The 9,915-nt window shown below is 39.5% G+C and overlaps 1 long non-coding RNA gene across 1 annotated transcript in view; it reads right to left on the reverse strand.

Moving 5' to 3' along the window:
- Positions 1-8,978, reverse strand: part of LOC138358567 (uncharacterized) — a 43,745-nt gene extending 34,767 nt beyond the window's left edge. Inside the window, exons 1-2 of the long non-coding RNA XR_011225480.1 lie at positions 6,504-8,978; positions 6,095-6,258 (exon numbers count right to left, since the gene is read on the reverse strand). This is a non-coding gene — a long non-coding RNA (uncharacterized lncRNA). The remainder of the gene's footprint in view (positions 1-6,094; positions 6,259-6,503) is intronic.
- Between the last annotated feature and the right edge of the window lie 937 nt (positions 8,979-9,915).

The following is a 9,915-nucleotide window of genomic DNA, read 5'->3' on the forward strand; positions in this document are numbered from 1 at the left end:
TTTTTTCCTTCAATCTCCCGATGAATATTACATGATTTGGTCCACCACTCGTAACAAATACAACTTAAATACATTATATGATATCTGAAAACTCACACCCCAGAAGTGACTCGAACCCATACTCCCAGGAGCAACGCAACTGGTATGTACAAGACGCCTTAATCCACTTGACCATCACGACCGGACATAATGAGGTGATAGCCGAGGCTATTTGAACCACCCCACCGCCGGCACTCGGATAGTAATCTTGGGCATAGCAATTGTCCTGTCATTGTTCAATTGTCATAGCATATTCCTGTCATTGTCCTGTCATTGTCCAATTGTCATAGCATATTCCTGTCATTGTCCTGTCATTGTCCAATTGTCATAGCATATTGTCCTGGGGACCATTCAGGCTTGTTCGCATTATGTGATATATATATAATGTACTTACGCGCATTAATTCATTTTCTGTACAAACAAAAATCTTTGAAATACACGAAATGTGAAAAAATAATGAACATCATATCCTCGTTAATTAGTTAGCTTAGTTCATTTATTATGCACCCACTACCCAACCCGTCCTCTTAAAAATAACGTCACTTTTGGCTCGTATGCGCGGCACTATGGCCAAATTTGGACGTAATTTGAAATGAAATAGACTCCCAAAAGTGACGTTCTGTTCCGTTTTCTATTAGAGTCGTCCGGCGTACGCGCAGAGGTTATAAAAGGAAACTTTCCATTAACGTTTTTCCATACTGTTTTGAAGCAGAATTTCCTGCCCATCTAACCTATCAGAGGACCCTTAACTTACTGTTTAAAAAAAAATCCCAAATTTTCATTTTCAAATTACGTCCATATTCGGCCATACGGGCAAACGGCCTGAAGCGACGTTCTTATTAAGAGAACAGGTTGCACTATTCACAGTTACCACCGTCAAGAACCAGCACTATACACTACACCATCCGTCCTACAAGCAATATTTGCAAAGGACTATTGATTATTGCTCCCCCAATACCCTTTATGGCACTACTTTGTCTTAAGATGTTGGCAAGATGCGTCTCATATCCCGCCCGGTGCTGGGTACTAAAAAAAAAAAAATGTTAGTTTTCTAAATCAATGATTTTTTTTAAGTTAAGCCCTGTCTGCCATTATCCATCATTAGTCAAACTAATGATATTTAGTGAATGTGAATTCACTACATATTCACTGAATATTTAGAATCATTAAATTCTAAGTCACACATCTTGCTACACTATTGTAGCTTATGAGAAATGTATAGGCATGAGGTTACTGAGAAAGGTACACTGAAGTATGCTTATTAATCCAGGCATGGGAACTTCAGAAGGTCTATTGATCCATTTCCTATTTATATCCGTCAAAATTTGACTACACAGTTTCTCTCTAACCTACGCCTGAAGCTATCTACCGAGCCTACATCAATCATATCTACCTTGGTTCCACTATCACTCATCCTTTTTCCACCACAATCATACCTCCCGTTGTTCCAATTCATCAATCATACCTCCCCTTGTTCAATACAATGTTACATCAACGTTTAATCTTTCAAAAGGACGTTTCTGTATATTGCCAACTAACACTGCTGCTCTTCATTGTAAGCATTTAATCGAAATTATATTCATTCACTAATTCGGTGACCCAAATGACATCAAAATCAAACAAATCTCATTAACAGTGGGTAAAGTTTTAAGATTATACAACAAATTATACACCCTGAGGAATACTCCAGTAAGAACCAATTTTCACAAATACATTTGTCAGGTCACAAGCTGCCTTATAAACTCCTATCTGGTTGTCTGACGCCAAGGCCTCTCTGGTAAAAAAGTCACGTATTGGCATTTATACCGTCAACAAATTAAACCACCCTAATATTGAAGTCTTCTATGCATCGGCCTCGAGAGGTTAGGTGGGTCGCTTGGGTTTGTACGTTTCGGGTTATGCAAACCATATTGCAAATTTTTGTACAGCGTGGCAAATTAGAAAACGGGCCGACTTTTAAGAGGACGGGTTGTCGATGGAGGCAGTACCTATCACCTTTATGAATCAGATTCAATAAATGTAATTTTAGAAAAATAACTCGCTATAGTTTATGGCACAAATCCTCTGGTTGAAAGAAATTGGCCCTAGTAATTTTAGAAAAATAACTCGCTATAGTTTATGGCACAAATCCTCTGGTTGAAAGAAATTGGCCCTAGTAATTTTAGAGAAATAACTCGCTATAGTTTATGGCACAAATCCTCTGGTTGAAAGAAATTGGCCCTAGAAATGATGTATTTCTAGAAAGAAATACTGCCACCCTTTTATATAATTTACAGGAGACGAAATATATGAAAAAATGTTTGTATCATCGCTAATTTGTTTACCCAATTGCATCATGGTGAGCAGTGTAGGCATCAATTATCTGATCACATTAATTTATGTCACTTTCTAAGCTGTAATATGTCTCAAGAGGAAGAGAAATAAGCAAAGAATACTTGTAGCCTAACTCGTCCCTACACAAAATATACGAATTCTCTGCCCAAAACGCTATACGGCTGTTTGTACTATAATAATAATGAGTATCTAATCACATTGATTCATATCCGGGTCAATTTCAACATGGCGTTTCCTAGATGGTGTTTGTAGAGGCGCGATGCGTTGAAAGCCTATTGGAACTACCCAAGGTGCTCAGTCAATCCCCCGACTATAAAAATAAAAACCTGTACCTGACCTATAAAAACTTTTTTTGTATTTTAACAAACTTTTGGTTGTGTTTGGTTTCATTTCCTTTTATTTCCATTACACTTCTATTTTGGTCGTCTTTATTGCCAATTTAACACTTCAACTACATGATGGGTGAGTAACGCTCGAGATTGTGTTGCGTGATCACTGAAGTTACACAAAATGTGGGTGTGACTTCACTGCACTCACGGCTGAAGATTAGGGGGGGGGGGGAGGGAAGGCACTATCAGAAGGCGCCAAGTTATTACGACTATATAACACTGGGAAGGGGTCAGGATAAGGTTATGGGATGGGACGGGGGGAAGGAATGGTGCCCAACCACTTGTGGACGGCTGGGGATTGAACGTAGACCTGTATGAAGCGAGACCGTCGCTCTACCGTCCACTCCAAGTAGTTGGGTAAGGGAGGGGGGAGGGAAGAACTGTTGTCTTAAATGTACCAGGGACAGTCATCTTTCAGAAACTCAACGGTATAACTTTTGTAAACTCCTCAGGCAAAAATCCACTTTAATTAAGAGGATTATATCTGTTTTGATTGACTAAGTGCAAAACACCCAGGTTTTGGTGTTAATCTTTCTGTAATACTCGAAGTTGAGAGAACTGTCGTCCTTTCCTAGAAAGTTAAGTGAATTTGTATTTTTTTCCCTTCCTGGCAATTTGGATGAAAGGTTCAACAGTATCGAGTCCGTCTTTTAAGTTTGAAAATTAAAGGGTTAAAGATTAACATTATCAACAGCGTGTAGCTGACAGCCAAAGCAGGTGACGGCTGTTGGCTTTTAAGTCTATGAACGGGACAACTTTTTGAAACAAATTGGTTTACAAGCACCCAGCAGGACGACGGATCCTTGTAAGATCGCTACAGTACCCACCTTCATTCTGTAATTGGGTAAAGTTTACATTTTGTGTAGCGACGAAGCTTCAATTATCAAAAAGCAGTCACCAAACCGGGACGAGGCTACAAGCATTCTTCCTCTTCGATACACACTACATCCCTTCCTATGATACATCACCTCTAGGGTAAATTTCATTAACTTTTGAAAGGAATTGTGCTAAAAACTATGTGGCATTTTATTTCTGCAAAATGAAACATTCATTTAGCGAAGCTAAGGTCCCAAAGCCGATAAATGGTGCCTCCATCGGCTGTCTGAGATCTGATAACTCCGCACATCAAATTTATACATATAACTACTAAATCGACAAAAATCCTCGTGTAAGGGAAAAATCCCAGCCCTGTCGACAGTTATCCACTTTGACAGAATTTATTCTCCAAGGACTATCGTAAACTGGGAGATCAGGAAATAATAATGTTTATCACACCGTATCGGAGATCCTAATTGTGGTCGACCAAGTGAGCATATCGTATTAATATCATGCATGACTCGAATGCTTTAGTTGTACAAGTCCCGGTTATTCAAACCCGTCTTAATACGTCTTACGTTCCCTTGAGGGATACGAATACCAACAGGCAATTTGTTTAGGCTTCTAACGACGAAAGAAATCACGTATTACCATCAACAGATATCCCTATACTCCAAAACATTTATCAAATTTTCTTTCATATTGCTGACTGATAAAGTAGAACAAAATTCTGAAATGATTTGTGTTACAATACAATTTTAGTCATAAGTTTGATATATGAAATGGTATAGAATCCGTAAGAAATGAATATTACATAAAAGTACTGTATTAATATTAGCATAGCGCTTCGGTCATTAAACTGGCATGAAATGACATTTCTATTCACGATTTAACTATATAAAATAAAATTATATATTTTTAATATGAACGAGGCTGTGGCTTTCAGAATCAATTTTTAATAATGAATACTTGAACAAATCTTTAAATTCTACCGGTAATGAATAGATATTTAACAGCATAAAGCAGTCTATATTTCGTCTAGTCTGACGTCCATGTTGGACGTTAGGCTGCGAGCAGTCTGACGTCCAACAGCCTGGTTGATCAGTCCAGCAACCAGGAGGCCTGGTCGACGACCGGGCCGCGGGGACGCTAAGCCCCGGAAGCTCCTCAAGGTAAAGTATGTTGACCAGACCACACACCAGAAGATGACGGGACGACGACGCTTCGGTCCCTCCTGGAAAATGATCAAGTCTATTGTGAGAATGGTCCAGGACGGACCGAAACGTCTCATCTGTTGTGTGGTTTGGTCATATTTTAAACCACGTTATTGTGACCCCATCATCTGCAGTGATGCATCTGTGGCAACATTAAAGATGTATAGACGTATTGAACACTTGGGAAACTGAAGTTTCTCAAGCCTACTATTTAGACCACTTGACAGACACCATCACCATGACCGGGAAAAATCAGTAGAAGCCACTGGGTACTCCCATGTATACGCCCTAACCAACTCTGCCACATGCTAAAAGCTATGCAACCCGAGATTCAATTGACTCCCCTACGAGAGGTTATCTTGAGATTTCGGGGCTTTACTGTCCCCGCGGCCCGGTCCTCGACCAGGCCTCCACCCCCAGGAAGCAGCCCGTGACAGCTGACTAACACCCAGGTACCTATTTTACTGCTAGGTAACAGGGGGCATAAGGTGAAAAACTCTGCCCATTGTTTCTCGCCGGCGCCCGGGATCGAACCCGGGACCACAAGTCCAGCGTGCTGTCCGCTCGGCCGACCGGCTCCCTTAAGTCTTAAGAACCTTAAGTCCCGTAAATCACAGGACCCTTAAGATGATTCAACCGATTCCAAGGTTGCATAGCTTTTAGCATGTCGTGGCCGAGTTGGTTAGGGCTTGGGAGAACCCAGTGTGTAGCATCTATTCCTCAAGGCTTCTACTCATGTCCTCGTTGATCTATCACGTTAATGTGCTTTCTTGTGCACAACTAGCTAGAAGCAGACGCTTTACTGTATTTTCTCCCCCCAATTCCCGGCTGATTTATGACTTAAGACACAGGTCACTTTGTCTAGACTCCCCCGACTTAGGTTATCACTAGCGGGAGAAGGTCGAGAATTAAGTGAAGTGAGAGTAATGCTCGGTATCTTGCGCTTCTACTCAAGTCAAGTGGTAGAGAGTCTGATAGGGGTTGAGGGTGTTGGGGGGCCGAGTTAGCGTAGTGAAAGTACAGGGTTAAGAGGTTGAGGGGTTGAAACCTTACACTGAGGTATAACTCCAGTTGAGCGATTTTTGTACAACGAAAGAAATGCTGTAGTGAATCAGTCTGAAAGCCTACTTGTGTGAACGTCGTCTAGTCTCTGAAATTCTGCTTATCTGAGAGTTCTGAGGCTGCTTCTCTGAAAGTCTGCCTGCCTGTTAATGAGAACAGTCTGCTTGTCTGCGAGTATGGAAAACTTACCATTATCTAATCACACTACCTACTATAGGCTCGACAGAAATTGAGACTTGCCTTAAGTTTAGTCCCGCCACATTCAGGGAAACTTGTGTATTGGGTAGAGTCGTCCTGCTCCAGAGGGACAAGCGGCTGCTGGTACTCAAGGTAGCCTCAAGTGACCTCCTTATCTATACACGTGAGCTGGAAACTGATCCCAGAAGCTGCCTGCGACTCCTTATCTGCAAGAACGTCTCACATAAATATACTATAAAATATAATGTTAAATGCGCAGATTAAATCCAAGGGGTAATTGGAATTAATAGTGATGAAATTGATCACATTTGTCTATTACAACAAAAAATTAGAATTAGTACAATGGATTTTCACATATGTGGACTATTCTCCTGCTTGTTAACCAATTATGTAAAGTTACGGGTTTATACACGGGTACAAGAGGTCCAAACTAGGATTACATAAACCATACTTAAGCTGTTGGCGAAGTGCCTTAAAGAGTGGCAGGCACTCTGAACAGGGTAATACAAGTCCGACGTCCAATACTCAACATGGGGCCTCAAACAGCTGGTCGACCCAGGTCAGGCCTCAAACAGCTGGTACACAAACAGGTGGACAGTCAGTTCAGCTGGAAGAGAACTATCAGGAGAATGGACCAAGCCATTACGACTATATTAACACTGGGAAGGGGTCAGGATAAGGACTTGGGATGGGACGGGGGGAAAGGAATAGTGCCCAACCACTTATGAACAGTCGGGGGATTGAACGCCGACCAGCAAGAAACTAGACCGTCGCTCTGCTGCTGGAACGGAGAGAACACGTACGGTAGAACACCATGGCAGTAGATAGTAGTAGAGACAGTAGACAGGGAGCCGTAGACCCGTCCTCCATAATGTCTCACACGACACTGACAGTCTTTCCTTCTGGGTAAAATCAAGGGGGTAGCGGCCTTGCCAATTCCTGTTATATAAATTCTAATTATTACGCGCATTAAACATAAGCAAATGCTCCAACACACTAATAATTGATTATCTCGTGTAATTCTACATATTTAGATATTCAAGTTACGAAGTATTGAGCTCTAGGAAGCGTGTAACTTTGAAATTAATGGAATTTAAGTAAAGCCTATGCTTGGCTGTTATCTTTTATATATACGAGGGAACAGGATATAACTCACTGTCTAACGTAAGTTATATCCTCTTTTAATTTAAAATAAGCCAGATAATTTTTCTGGTGGTAGATAGTTATAGTTTAGATTATAATATTGAGTTATTAGTAATTAATAGCGAAGCTCAAACAGATAATTATCATACTCCGCCATCTGGAGTAGTGTTGCCAGAAAGGTGTCATCAGCTTACTCACGTAGGCCACTGGTTTAATAATAACTAAATTCGTTATTAATTTACGCAAAAGTGGAATATTTTCCACAGTCTGAAAGTCTGCTTGTCAGTAAGGCTTTCCCGCGCTCTTACACCTGATCATTAATGCAGATTTTGCAGAATATAAACTCATTGCTATACCATAAAATTGACACGTGTTAATTTGTTTTGGGAGTAATGCAAGGCCAAAATTATGTCTATGATTATCCGATTTTCACAGAAGCGATTTTTTCTTTTACCAAAAAATCAAATATTTATAGCATAAGTATGCCTAAAGGAAGAGGGAAATAATCTCTAGTTCGCTCTAGTAAAAAAAAATAGTCAAGTAGATTGTGAGGCTTTTTCCAAATATTTTTAATTTCAAGAGAAATTGAAATTGAAATAAGTTTATTGATGTAAAATACACACAAAGGGATGAGGTAGCTCAAGCTATTATCACCCCGTTCAGTACATCGTGTTAATACATACATAGACACACATCACAAACAATAAACATATTACCAAACATTCTGAGAGATAAACATCTACATTTCCTAACTTCAAGAGAGATAGCGCGTTTTAACTGATGCTAGAAACCTATTTTGAGATGTTAAATATAGTTTTAAGATTAGATTTTGTTTGTAGCATCTTTTGAATGTCAGCCTCGAGCATCATAGGAGTATTTTGAACATTCAGAGAACGCTACGGTAAAACCCGGAATTAAGAGCTTGTGTTTAATACGTTTAATATGAAAACTATTTGTTCATTTAAAATGTTTTGAAATCAATTTATCTCTCACAAATACTAATTGGAATTGTAGTCACGTATAGAGAGGCTAAGAATTTAACCGAAATTTACTTCCATTATTTTCGTAAGTATGAGTTGGATGTCTAAACTGATTTTGACTAAACCTTTCCAAGATTTCTTAAATTTCTTCTGTTTCAACCTAATGGCATCCACCTTCGTCTATGGTAATTTGTGGGATTCAGTTTTATTCTATTTTGTGAGATGTTAAAGATGAGGCTACGTTCGTTTCAAGGGCTGGGGGCATTTATATATGATGGTGTGTGTATATGTATGTATACATTAAATATGTGTTCGTGTGAGAGGTATATACACACCTCTCGGTGAATATACTCTTGAGTATATTTTGATACTAGACTATGTTCAGGATTAAAGTATACTTAGTGGTTGGTCAGTAAGGTATTGTGGTGGTCTTAATAACCCTCCAGAGGTTGATAGGTCTTAAGTCCAACCCCAAACTTGCTGGTTGGTCAGTAAGGTATTGTGGTGGTCTTAATAACCCTCCAGAGGTTGATAGGCCTTAAGTCCAACACCAAACTTGGTGGTTGGTCAGTAAGGTATTGTGGTGGTCTTAATAACCCTCCAGAGGTTGATAGGCCTTAAGTCCAACACCAAACTTGCTGGTTGGTCAGTAAGGTATTGTGGTGGCCTTAATAACCCTCCAGAGGTTGATAGGCCTTGTGGGGAAATCTGGCTCCAGTATAATACTAAGAAAATGTATAATTATGTGAATGTAAAATAATGATAAATTCTAAGATAGCTCGAAGGACCAGAATGAGTAATTAAATGAGAAAATCAGTGGCTTATAGATCTATGATTATATGATTAAATTCCATTAATTAAGCAATGACTGTAAATGATATAATTCTAGAGCCAGCCTCCCACGACACAATTTGGGGGGGGGTATTCTATAAGATTAATCTATGTGGAACATATATTATGCAATAATAACAATTATAATATGCACACACATAAATAATGAGTAAAATATATAATGCAAAATACTACTGCCATATGAAGATTAATAATGCATAACTGGCAGTATCAGATATGTAGATATATATATATATATATGGATATGGACTCTGAATAATAAGATACTATCTACAATGAAAACTGATTACGTCTCAGGTGTGACAGAGGACGTAGATGCAGTCCACTGTACGTCAGGCTGGAAACAGTTTGAGATAGTGTTAAGTTGGTGCACGTGAGGGTATGGCGATCTTTAATAAGTCAATATTGACTTATTAAATATGTGCATAGGTGACATACTTAACATAATAGATACCCTTAAAAAGCTTCATAGAAAACACCGACCTTACCTAACCTACTTAGTATGTTAAGATAAGCATCTTATTGCTTCGTAATTGCAATTATTACCTAACCTATAATAGGTATAGGTTAAGTAATAATTGTAATTACGAAGCAATAAGATGCTTATCTTAAGATACTAACAAGGTTAGGTAAGGTCGGTGTTTTCTATGAATCTTTTTAGGGGTATCTATTATGTTAAGTATGTCACCTATGCACATATTTAATAAGTCAATATTGACTTTACGAATTTGCGAGAACGGGTTGGGCGGTCACACGCTTCCTCAGGGTGTTGTACCATGCTGCAATATTGAGGTTATCTTGAGATGATTTCGGGGCTTTAGTGTTCCCGCGGCCCGGTCCTCGACCAGGCCTCCACCCCCAGGAAGCAGCTCGTGACAGCTGACTAAC

The sequence above is a fragment of the Procambarus clarkii genome, chromosome 84 (assembly GCF_040958095.1).
Source record: "Procambarus clarkii isolate CNS0578487 chromosome 84, FALCON_Pclarkii_2.0, whole genome shotgun sequence".
NCBI classification, from domain to species: Eukaryota; Metazoa; Arthropoda; class Malacostraca; order Decapoda; family Cambaridae; genus Procambarus; species Procambarus clarkii.